The sequence below is a fragment of the Xiphias gladius genome, chromosome 1 (assembly GCF_016859285.1).
Source record: "Xiphias gladius isolate SHS-SW01 ecotype Sanya breed wild chromosome 1, ASM1685928v1, whole genome shotgun sequence".
Lineage (NCBI taxonomy): Eukaryota > Metazoa > Chordata > Actinopteri > Istiophoriformes > Xiphiidae > Xiphias > Xiphias gladius.
The window spans coordinates 22,249,035-22,261,717 of NC_053400.1; positions in this window are offsets into that span (position 1 = coordinate 22,249,035).

The window sequence follows — 12,683 nt, forward strand, 5'->3', positions numbered from 1 at the left end:
TATCTGAAAGCTAATAGGAAGAGAGAGGCCAGTGCTGGCCATACGGTGCATTCAGAAAGTATTCTGACCCCCTCACTTATTTCACATATTGTTATGTTGCAGCCATAAAATTAAAATCGTTTAAATTCATGTTTTCTCTCATCAATCTATACTCAATACCCCATAATGACAAAGCGAAAAACAGAATTTTCGAAATATTTGAAAATTTATGAAAAAGGAAAAACTGAAATATCACATTGACATAGTTATTCAGACCTTTTGCTATTACACTTGAAATTTAGCTCGGGTGCCTCTATTTCTCTTGATCATCTTTGAGGTGTTTCCTGACTGTAGTCCACTTGTGGTAAATTCAATTGAGTGGATATGATTTGGAAAGGCAAACACCTGTCAATATAAGGTCTGACAGCTGACGATGTATATTGGAGCAAAATTCAAGCCATGAGGTTGAAAGAACTGCCGGCACAGCTCAGAGACAGGATTGTGTTGAGGCACAGATCTGGGCAAGGCTTTTCTTTCACACACTAAGTGTGTGAAAGAAAAATAGCTTGAAATGTAAAACCTTCATTACTGACCTTGTGAATACATATACATAGATAGTTAGTTATAGGACTAACAATCGCACTAACGAACTGTTAACTATAGAGAGCAGATGTCTTGGTAATACACATACAGTCAGTGAAGAGGAGGGAATTGGTCCTTAGTCAGCTGCACAGGGAGGAAAAACAAAGAAACAGCAGTGAATGAACTTAAAAACATTCTGCCTTTGGAAGACCTGTATGCAAAGCATGTAACCAAAACAATGCTAACGCCGAAGAACAGCCGAGGAAAAGGAAATGGATTAGGGACAGGCAGTCTACATGGCTTGGCTTTCTACCTCATTGAGTAATAAAACTACATGACACTGCTATGGCTGCAACTAATGACTGTTTTCATAACCAAATTTTTTTTTGTTTATAAAATTATTATAATACCCATTGTAAGTTCCCAGGGCCTAAGGTGATCTAAAGTGACATAAAACAGAGAAAAAAAATCAAATTGTAACATCAGTTAAGAACCGGCGAATGTTTGGCATTTTTACTCATTTTTTAGTGAGATGTCTTGACAGATATTGGATGGATTTCCATGAAATTTTGTACTGATATTCATATCACCCTCTTGATGTATTGTAATAACTTTGGTGAACCCCTGACGTTTTCCTCTGTTAAAATTTTTAATGTGTCATGTATCTTGTTTATTAGCAAATACCTGCAAACTCAGCCCCTCTTTGTATTTTGTGTGTAGTGTTAATTAGCATTTATTAGCATGCTAACAGGCTAACCGAAGATGGTGAATAGTCAGCATTGCACCTGCTAAACAACAGCATCTTAACACCATGACTGGTGGAAAGTTAGTACACTGATGTTAGTATTTAACTCCATGCAAAACTGTGCCATAAGTACAGCCTCACACAGTCACTAGGTAGGATGTAGACTCTTAATCCTATTCTGTGATAAATTGCAATTATGTTATTATTACAGCTGTCAGTTATTTTCTGTTGATCAACTTAGCAATTTGTTGACTAAATCCTTCTGTATAGTGTTATGTGTACTAGTGGTATTCTAACATTGTGTTTGTAGACAGTAATAACACTTGATCGTCTAATTTGACGCTCATGTTCTCCCTACCATCTGTTTCTCATTATGTCCCTTTTCTTTTTTTTTTTTTCTTTTTTTTGCCAGATTGTGATTGTATAGATACAGACAGAAAACAAGAGCAGAGAGAGTGGGGTATTACATGCAACAAAAGTCCTCTGACTGGAATCGAACCTGGGAAATTGCAGTTATATGGTATACATCTTAAGGGACTTGTACAGCACTGTTAGTCTTTGGCTGGACAGCAACGGTGAGGTCAGCCCTATGAATGCCAATGTCCATTGGTGGGTGGGTGAATGGGTGAGTAGGTGAGTGATAATCTTACACCACTGGTCAGCCGAATACCGCGTGCCTGAGTGCTAACGTTACGCCATTGGTCAGCCAGCTGAGTGTTGGAGTTTCCCCATTGGCCGCTGCTCTTTCAAAATGAATTGGTGCAGTTTCTATTGCGTCATCAGGGGCTCGTTTATGGGCAGTTTTTTGCCAACTTAGCGCTTTTGTCACTAGACTGAACAACTTTTCAAACCCCTTTAGTGACTTTTCTGCAAAAAAGCACATAGCAACAAATATGGCGACGTTTTGGACAAGCCTTAGCTATTTTCTGTAGAAGAGAGTCGCCAGTATTGCCCTGCAAGCGCAGGGTCGGGCTTTTCCTCTGAAGGCACACCTCTCTACAAGTCTCATTCAGTTGACAGCATGGCAGCTGACACAGACGTGAATGAGCTGCTAACTTTCTCTCTGAGTGATCATTTCACAAATAAATGTAGCAGAAATCACAGCCGAATCGTTGTCTTTAACTTATGTGTATGGTGATTTTGTCATATGCTGTCGTGGTTATAAATTCAGGATTTTAGCAGTACAGAGCAGCAGCTTGGAAATGGCTCGGAAGTGACTGGTGCTTAATATGTAGTCTTAATCGGCCTCATTTTAGTCACTATTTCATACTTGTTCCGTTGTCTGACAACAGAAACAGAAAAAGATGTAAATAAGAGCAGCTTTATTGGGAATTCAGCTGTATTCAATTACTTTATATGTGAGCACAGAGAGTAGGAGAGAAGCAAACAGATAAAGGGCTGACCAGCCAGTTTTTGACCTAGTCTTGTTCCCTCAAACACTAAACCTACTGTTCTGTTTTGGTGAACCCAAATATTTGTTTTGACATTTAGAGTGATGCAGTTTGTCTTTTTATTTTATATAAACTACATTTACAAACATATGAATTATGTTTGTGTGGTGTTGTTTTTCCGGGAACCTGAGATGGCAAAGCTAATGAAGCATTCTTCAAATCAAAGAGACCCTATTGGAGATTTTATAGGTTTGAGGAGGAAGAGGAGGAGGAGGCTTGAAACCTGAAAGAGCCAATGTCTTCTGGGTCATTGGTCACAAAACTAATCAACCCTGAATGTTACAAGGTAAAGCAAAAACTGTTTCTGAGTCAAGTCAACTTCAAAAACATGATTTAAAACTTCCCCTCAGAGAAAGAAAAAGCAGTTTATAAGGGCTTTTTAAAAAAAAAAAAAACAATTTTAATAAGCATGTAAAACAAATATAAGAATATATTACAAGCCCAGTGAGGGCCCTTAATGCATTTAACCTTTATATTTAACCTTAGACTTTAGTATGTTTAAATATTGAAATTTAATACTTTGTCAGATTTGTAAAATTTAGATTAAAAAGATTTTTATGCCTGCAACAACAATTTTGCATGACAGATCATAAATACATGAGACAAAAAACATTCAATAAAATACAAAAACAGAGACCGCTGGCAGACAGTCAAGACACTTAAAACATGTATGTGACCCAAGCAAATAAAATAAATACAGAGAAAAAACAAATACTATGAAGCATAGGTAGAGTCAAGTACTTGATTACTAATTATGATTATTATTATTCATAGGTAGAACCTACCAATGCAATAAAACTCACTTTGCAAATATGTGCTTACATACGTAGATTTAGTAGTATAGACATTTGGTTTTCATGACAGCAGTACATTCCCTTTGTTTTTCACTGTTTGTGGTGGTCTGATTTGAAGTTGATTTATTATTTTTATCACTTATTTAGATACATAAACTAACTTTGGATTTTTAAAATTTACATTTTTTACAAATGTAGTGAAATGGAAATCTTAACAGCCTCAGAGTTACATAAACCCATAACAAACATAATTTGTTTATTGTCAGTAGGTGTAGATCTAGGGAAGTGTACACAGCATTTTGACTGTTGGGACATCAATAGATCTGAACATTCAGATATGAATAAAACATGAGATTACCGAAACCTTTGTATGTTTAAAAAAAGGAAGCAACCCCTGAAAATAAACACATAGAACTGCCTGGAATGTGTGAAAAGGCATTTCATAAAGCATGACACAACAAGGCTGTGGCGTTTGGTTAAGCAGAGCTCAGCTCGTCACCCATCTAACACCCTTTTTACTGTGAAGCGTGTCGATGGCAGCATTATCCTGTGAGGGATGTTTGTAAGAATCAACACCACAGTGAATTAAGACAAGTATAGGGGAATTCTTAAGTCTGCCACGGACTTTACATCGATAAACCTGTCTAAAAGGACCGTGACTGCAAAAACAGAGGAGCTATCAACGCTGGAATAACTTCAGAGCAACAGCATGAAAGCCCCGCAGAGGCCAGTGCCAAAGCTCGGACTTAAATCATGTTGAAAACCAGTGAAATGACCTGAAAGTAGCTGTTCACAGACGATACCCAGCCAACTTGACTGAGCCAAACCAATCTGCGAGGAAGGCAGAGAAAGCTATTTGTGCTCAAGGAATGCAAATGAGTCTGCTTCAACTCCAGAGACGGTTTGCTGCTAAAGGGGCTTCTTGTGTGCAAAGTGTTGGGACTGAATATTGTGTCAAGACTGATCTATTGGTTTTCTTTTACTGTATACAGTGCACTGCATGTGTAAGGAAACAGCCAAGTTTTTTGGTCTTACCAAACCATTTGTCAACTGCGAGATAAAGAGTAAATTGGATCAGAGATGAGATGGAAAAGCTGTTCACAGATGACAGGGAAAGCAGTACACAAGGATGAAGGGATAGAGTCCTGCACCGTGCAGCTTTTTAACTCAATAGCCAGCCACTCCGTCAGCAGGTGCACACAAAGGCAACAGCTGAAAGCACTTCTTCAGTTCCTCATCATCGCGGGACAAAGGGTCAACATGAAACTATATTATCAGACCCCTTGTCGTTAGTGGAACCCAGTTTTCCACGGCACTTATACTATAAAAATTAATTGAATAATGGCACATGGTATATGACTGAGGCACACCATCATTGAGTTGTCAGCGTCTTGAATGCAGGCAGGCCGTCAACAAGTCATGTCAAATTCAGGAAAGCGTGTGAAACATATCAATGGACAGTATGTCGGATGTCAAGCAGACGTGATTATGTAAGTTGGAGTGCTGCAGGTGCTGTTTGAGGTGTTTGTTTGCCATACGGAGGAGGAGGGGGAGGAATGACAGCTGCGAGCCTGTAAGGTCAGGTCGACCAAGTAGGCATAAATGTTCTTCCTGAATCCTGATGGTGATGTGAAGTTATTTGGATGTTTGTAACAAGTTAAGTTATTTTTAGCCAAAAAGGATCATAGTAAGATAAAATTGGTGGATTGGTGGTGCATTTTTAAAAATATAAATTGTTGATTATGTGGGAGTAACATTGTCATTTTGTTACATTAGATGCATTATTTGCATTAATACCCGAAGGATAATGGTTACTTTTTAAATTTATCCATGCAGTATTATTTGAAATATTAACAATCATTTTGAAAAAACATCCTCAATGATTTATTGATTTTTTTTATTTATTTAATTTTTTTATGAACTGTAGCCAACATACAATGTATATATGCAAACGATTTATTATCAATAATAACCATTGCTTAAGCTCCTTTTACACATGCAGCCTTCAGCATTGGTGGTTTTTGCATCCATGTCCCTGGAGTCAACACCTTTACTTTTCACATGGCTATGGACTATGAATATATATGAAGATCACATTATCATGGAAAGGCTTCAGCTTTCCATCTACTTCAGCAACAGCCTTGGACATTATTTATAATCTTCTGTATATCATTATCAATTTAATATGATAGACTGCAATCTATATGCGTTCTGCCGCCTATTCCACTGAATTCTATTAGACTCTAAACTGTGAGGGGAATTAATGGCGCTCTCTAAGTTCCTCATTGTCTTACTTACATGTGCAGTAGTTAATTTTTGGCTTATTATACTTATATATCTGTATTTTTGGTCAAATTAAAAAAGATCCCTTAAATACACCAAAAAAAAGCACCATTTTCAACATGATAATCCCTGTTAAATTTTATATGGATCATTTGACGTTGTTTGAGGAGACCGTTTGACCCCATGAGGTTTGTTGGTTCTGTTAAAGACCAGATTGTCTTTCACTCCACTGACCAAGACACATCAGTACATAAACTGTAACTCCACAGTGGGCACCAGCGCCACCACACCCTGTTTGTATTTTATACATCACTGCACCACATGCAAATAAGAGCTGAGTGGCACCAAAATGACCAGCTTCTATTTCCACCACAATGCAGCTGTGTTGCAGGCACTAGAGACAGCTATTTTTTTTTTTTTTCATTTGATTTTAAAATATGTCTTTAGATCTTGACTATGATAAGCTTGGATCAGTCTCAGTGTCTCGGGGATGCACAATGGACAGAAGAGGAAATGTTCCCTACATGAAAATTTAGACGTGTGTATGTATGCTGAAGACGATAAAATCCCCAATGAAAATAAGTCCAATTTTGTGTCATTCAGTGCAAAACATTATATATGACCTGTTGTGTGTGAAAAAATGAAAACATACATTATGGCAGTGTGAGTGTGAAAAAGCCTCAATGCATTTTTAGACCTCAACTAGCTTGAGTAATGCATGTCTGTGGTGGCGTGTGACTGAAGTATGCAGCCCAGCGTCCTACTGCAGATGGCTGTTATGAAAGCTGTTGAAGCCTCTGGCTACAGGAAGTCACAGGTGTGATGGAGGCAGACAGAGCCATAAACGACACACCACAATGCCCAAACCGATTACTGCTGATGGGAGGGTGTGTATGCATAAAAAAACACGAAAGCGGCAGGAAATAGATGCATCAATATAAATCTTGATATAGGTTCTATTTTCCATACAGAGTATATGTTTTCATGTATTTCATTTGGTGCCCTTTTATTTCAAAGTACAAAAATAAGAACAAAAAAAATCCCTCTTTAATAGTAACAGTAGTGCTTACAGCAACATTATAGTGCATTAAAACATTTATTAAATGTGTATATGCTGCTAATAAATGCTAATTAGAGGGAATTAAAGTGTTGGCAAGAATAAAATTTTAAAACTTTAAAATTGTCAATGACTTGCTTTTTATTTCTGCACTATATTTTCTTAGCTGAGAAAATATCTTACAAAATAACAGCAATTTGAGTTAAAAAGGGTCTTTTGCCTGCCATTAAAACCCCTGAAAAATGTGTTACACATGTTACAAAAGTATTTCTTGATAACATTAAGTATTTGTGACTAAATACGCTACAATCGATATTCAAATAATACGGTTTCACTGCTTCTATTTTTAGCATTTCCTACAGTCGTTTGAGGTTTCCATAACTCGGACTTCTGATAGAGTAAGCAAACACCCGATGACTCTCAGCCATGTGGTAAAGCCATATGGGACTTCAGCTCTCATTAGGCCAAAACGGCATGAAACAAGCAGGCTGAAAGGCATCAGAGATAACCGTACAGGCCTTATATATGTCAACCCATCCCTATACATACATTGAACGCATTGATATGTAAATAAAAAACAAAGCTTCATGAACTCTGTCTACTATGTCTAAGATACAAAAAAATTTAAAATAATAAAATTTGAGTGATCATATCACTTCATGTTAGCAACACTGTTAATCTTCACTGATCCTTTACACTGGATGGGATTTAAATGTGTTCAGAGGAAACTAAATGGTAATTAGTAAATAGGCAGGTGCTCAATATTTTTATTGTAGTGTTTATTAGTAATGATGTGACATATTGATGATACGCTTTTAGAGCCTTCGAGCGCTTTAAGCTGGTATTGCGCCCCTCTCTGGTAAACTGATGATTTCAAGAGCAATAGCTTATGTGTTGTAATGACACCCTCTTCAAACAGAGTAAAACCCCTGTGATAAATATTACAGAGCCACCTCTCTGCCTGAGGACAGGCTGCAGTGACAGGACCACTCATGTTAAGTGCAGTAGTGAGTTTATTGAGGAGACTTTGGATAAACTGTGCAGGGGCATGTATTTATAGTGGAAAACGTCAGCAGAGACTCCAGATAGATCTGACACCAGACCAACAGCCTGTACTTGGCGGAGGCTCGGTCTGCTGGGCAGGTGCCGTCACTTGGGCAACGCTGTGATTATGGGTGAATAATCTAGCTGACATATCTGCAAGGTGTGAGGCTGAGCAACATGGACGGACGGAGATGGAGCTGGTGTTTCTGGACTATGAAAGAGGCTTCTGCTCTTTTCTTAAAGATAGGAACATCCTAAAAAGGCAGTCAAATAAGTTTGGAATTGATACATCAATGCCAAATTTAAAACACGTCAGCCTCACACTTTTCCAATTTTCCTTCCGTGCACAGCATTTCAACAGTAAAATGATTGACATATATAATATTTATGAGTAAGAAATTCCAAAATGGGTATGCAAGCAAGCCAAAAAGTGCTTCACTTTGCAGAAGTTTGGAAAGCAAGTTACAGTTAAGACAGTTAATGGTGGGCAGTGAAGGTCTGATTATCCCTCTAGTGGTTGAGTGAATAGCTACACTATAACCTCACTGTAGCAGTAACTGGACAAAGACTTCAACTCACATGTCTTGTCAGTGTAAAACCATTGGGCAGAAACAGTGTAAACTAAGACCTGTGTTGCCATTATTGAATAATGATGGTTTTATACAGACTGATCACAGAGTTACCCACAGACTGCGCTCAATAAAAGAATGATAAAAGATGATAAACACGCAGCAGAAGTGGTCTACAGTGAATGTAAAGTTCGTTTGTATTTCCTTGTATTCAAAATCTTTGCTGTGTTCCCATTTATTTTATTTATTGAACTTTATTAAATGTATGGTGTTTTCTTTTTATTAATTTTATTTCCCTTTTTAATTGTATTTTTAAATGTCATTGCATTTTTTTTGCTTTATAGTAAGCAGTTTGAATTGCCTCTGTTTTAAAGGTGCTCTACAAAAAACGCTGCCTTTCCTTGTCATGCCAAACATTTCACCCATCCAACACACAATTACAAGACAATGCCTTAGGTCAAATCTCAAAAATATAGCACTGGCATCTTCTGGTAACACATATAATTTAATAATTCTCTTGAATTTTTCAATGTAATTAAATGCTTTTAAGCAACATATGTAAAACGCAAAATTTCAAATAACTTGTACATGAATAACAGAGGAAAGAAGACAAAAGTTTAAAGTGATAAAAGACTTTTTTTCCCCCTCATTGCTGAGGCTGCAAGTAACTGGATAACCTAAAGGAGTAATTTGGCTTTCTGGGAAATACAGTCATTCTTTCCAAGAGTTAGTTCTAGATGAGATGATCGATGCCACTCTGTCCAAAGGTAGCAAAATTCTATGACCAGCAACACAATAGTTCAACTCTGGCCCAAGAAATAGTTCAGCACATAACCCCCTCTAAATCTGTAACTTACCCATGCTATCTGCTTTCCCCTCTTTCAAGTGTTTACGCTAAGCCAAGTTAGTCGGGTGCTGGCTGTACTGTAGCTTTGTGTATGAGTGGAATCAATCTTCTCATCTAACTTTCCACCAGAAATCCAATAAGCATACTTCCCAAAATGGCGAACTACAGCCAACTCAGTCTTCGTGCACCATCCAAGTTTAAAGACTGAATTTCTGATTTCATCTTACTTAACAAAGTGTGGCTTGGTTCCTTGTAAAAACAAAAATCGAAGAAGATGGTTTTCTTCTTTCAGTCTGAACTTCCGAACAATAAGCTACAAGATCTCAGCTGGGTGCATAATGCTCTCTCTTTCTTTGATAAATTATGTGCAACACGATTTCCATACTCATATTTTGAGTATGGAGGAAACACAGCATCGCTCCCAAACCCACCCCTCCCTGTCACCCCTCTTAGCCATCTCTGCCTTTGCCCTTTCGAGCCAAAAACAGACACCAGCCACAGGTGGTCTCTGTGCTTTATTGGTTCTGACACACATCTCTTGCCTTAAGAGCTTAGAGAGACAATTAAAAATTCATTAGCACAATGAAACGAGAGAGGATGAAAAAGAAATAGGACAGACAACAATACATAACCTTGCTGAGGCTCCAAAGTGCTCTGACCTATCGCCTACAATGTCTCTTGCTGGCGGCATTATTGTGTGTGTGTGTGTCTGTATGGTTGTGTTGTCGTGTAACTATAGATGTACAGAGTCTGCCTACTCCAGAAAACAAGGCTGCCCTGCTGTTGCCCTAAAAATCACACGACTGAGGGACATTTAGTTATGCAGCACTTGTTTCAAGCTCTGAAATTCACAGCCACTTCTGCGTTTAACTATTGTCAGTTCAATTATTATTTTTCTCTATACAAAAACTCTTCAAGACTAAGGTTGAGCCATGTGACTCAAGCACACTATCTCCAGACATTTGACCACATTTAAATGATTCTGACTGACAAATAACCATCATCCCTGTTTTTTGTTCACTTGCAAATTAGCCTTTACTGTAAGTCTATAGCTGACGCATAGGGGACTGAATTTGTGTTTTCCTTCCCGAATCCTTCCTCGTTACAAAACACTTTTAATCAGACTCCCACGAATGTTTTCAGTCACAAACTGTTACACTTGACATTACATTAACTGCAATTTCACATTGTTACGACAGAGTCATCACCACACAACAAGGCTGTTGCAGCCTTTTTGTTTGCTGAGTACATTCCATATGAAAAGTGGCTTTCTAGTTGCCTCTGAAGTGGCTATGTGAGTGGTTTACCGGGTTGGAGTTCCATTTCTATGGCCTTGAAATTACAAAATAGCATTGAAAATAGCAATAGTCATATTATCCCTGGAATAGTTATCCTTATACCTACTTTTTTTAGGTGCGTCTTCTTACATAAACTCTAAATTATTCTGCTTTAAATCCCTCAATCTCTAAATTCTACTCTTGAAAATCCAGACTTCAGAAACACAAACTATATTATTGTGACATTTATGTCATGGAACCAAACACGCCAGGTCCTGTGCTGTAAGTGGTTTTCGGGTTATGATTTGTGATCCCTAAATCCCAGTTTACGCAGGCTACTGAGTCTTGAGCTGCTTCTTCATTTCAATGCAGGCCAGCCCGTCTTCTAGGAATTACATTCATATACTACTTGTTTGCTTTGCTTTATTTGTTTTCAAACAAAATCGTTACTGCACACATTATGTTAAAAGTACCCTGTGGAGTTTTTGACCACTAGTATTGGTATGTAGCAATGTTCTTACCAGCGGGTCCCCATTTTGTGTACTGTGCACAAGTGCACAGGTGCAGGAGCACCTGGGCAGCATGATTCACATCCTGCCTTTGGTTTTAGATTGTGACATGTTGTAAATTAGTACTATATAAACATAAGTTCTGGGAGATAGGGCTAAGGATAGAGTGTTACAAAGTCTGACTTCAGATGTGCAATTGTTCTTAGGATATTATACTGACCGACTGGTCATATACTGTAGGAATATAGTGACGTATCTATGAACTTCACCATTCAGGGCGCTTTGAAGTGAATTCTGAATTCCAACAGAAGACAGCACACAAACACTACAACCTCAAACTGTATATTATTGTGTCTTTTATATTTGGAAATGGTAATTAGGCACCAGGGATAGCCTACAAGGAAATTAAGTTTGCAAACACAACAGTAGCTGCAAAATCCTCTTTGTAATTTTAACTGCTGGCTTTGAGAGACTAATGCAGCATAAAACATGCGTAAAGCTTGTCAAGTTGCCAGACAGTAGCAAAATATATGTTTTTTAAAAACAACAATAATTACAAAGGGAGTTTGATTTGTTAACCCCTGAAATGGATGGGGTCAGTTTACAACTAGATATATCTTGGAAAGCTGCCACCGCCCTGCACACAAATTTCCACATTATGTGAGTCAGTCTACTACTGTAGACTGTAGCTGTATATAAAAGCCTTTAGACAGTGAACAGTGCTGTCAGCCAGTAGCCTCAAAAGATGTAAAACTAGACACGAAGAATATGATTCATAGGACTCTAAATGTAAGGATATAATGTACTGATTCATGAGTCTGCCAATATAAATCAGGCTGTTCAGATAAATATGCAATAGTAAGTGACCCAAAAGCTCACTGGTCACATAAATCCATAAGAGGATCCATGTTTTATTCTCAGTCTTTAATTGTCTCTCTCCCCTGCTCACTTTCTGACAATTTGGTGTTTCTCATCCTTGTAGTCTGTCACATGAGCAGGCAAGTGTCAGATCATTTATTTCATGGTGGGACTGGAGGTGGAGTACGCTTTTGTCACATCACTGCTGACATTAGCCGCCAGCCTCTCAGCCGTTCCATCTTGTTCTCTAACGTCTTCTCAGATTGGGAGTAATTGTAAAATTCATACCCTTTCCTCATCTCTGAAAAAAAAAAAACACTCCTCATATTACAATTAGGGTCAGTAGGTTTCAAGATCCTCTGGTCTGTGTCTTTGGGCTTAAGCTGTGCTATTTTAGATGTTTCGGTGTAGAGATGAGACAGCACACTAGACCTCACTCTGCTTTCTTACCTGCACACTAACATAAAATCCCCTCATGCTGGTATCCAGTGGCGTTACTGTAGCTCCTTCTCTCCCACATTACATAACTTGACAAATTTGATCTCAGAGGGATCAAGCCAACGAATACCCCAGAGGAAATGGGGAAATGCTGAAGTGGTTTTCTAGCAGCTTGTGTAACTGTAACTAACTCAGTCACCTGAGTGCATTACTGTCACACTGAACCCCATTAAACTCACAGATGAAATGT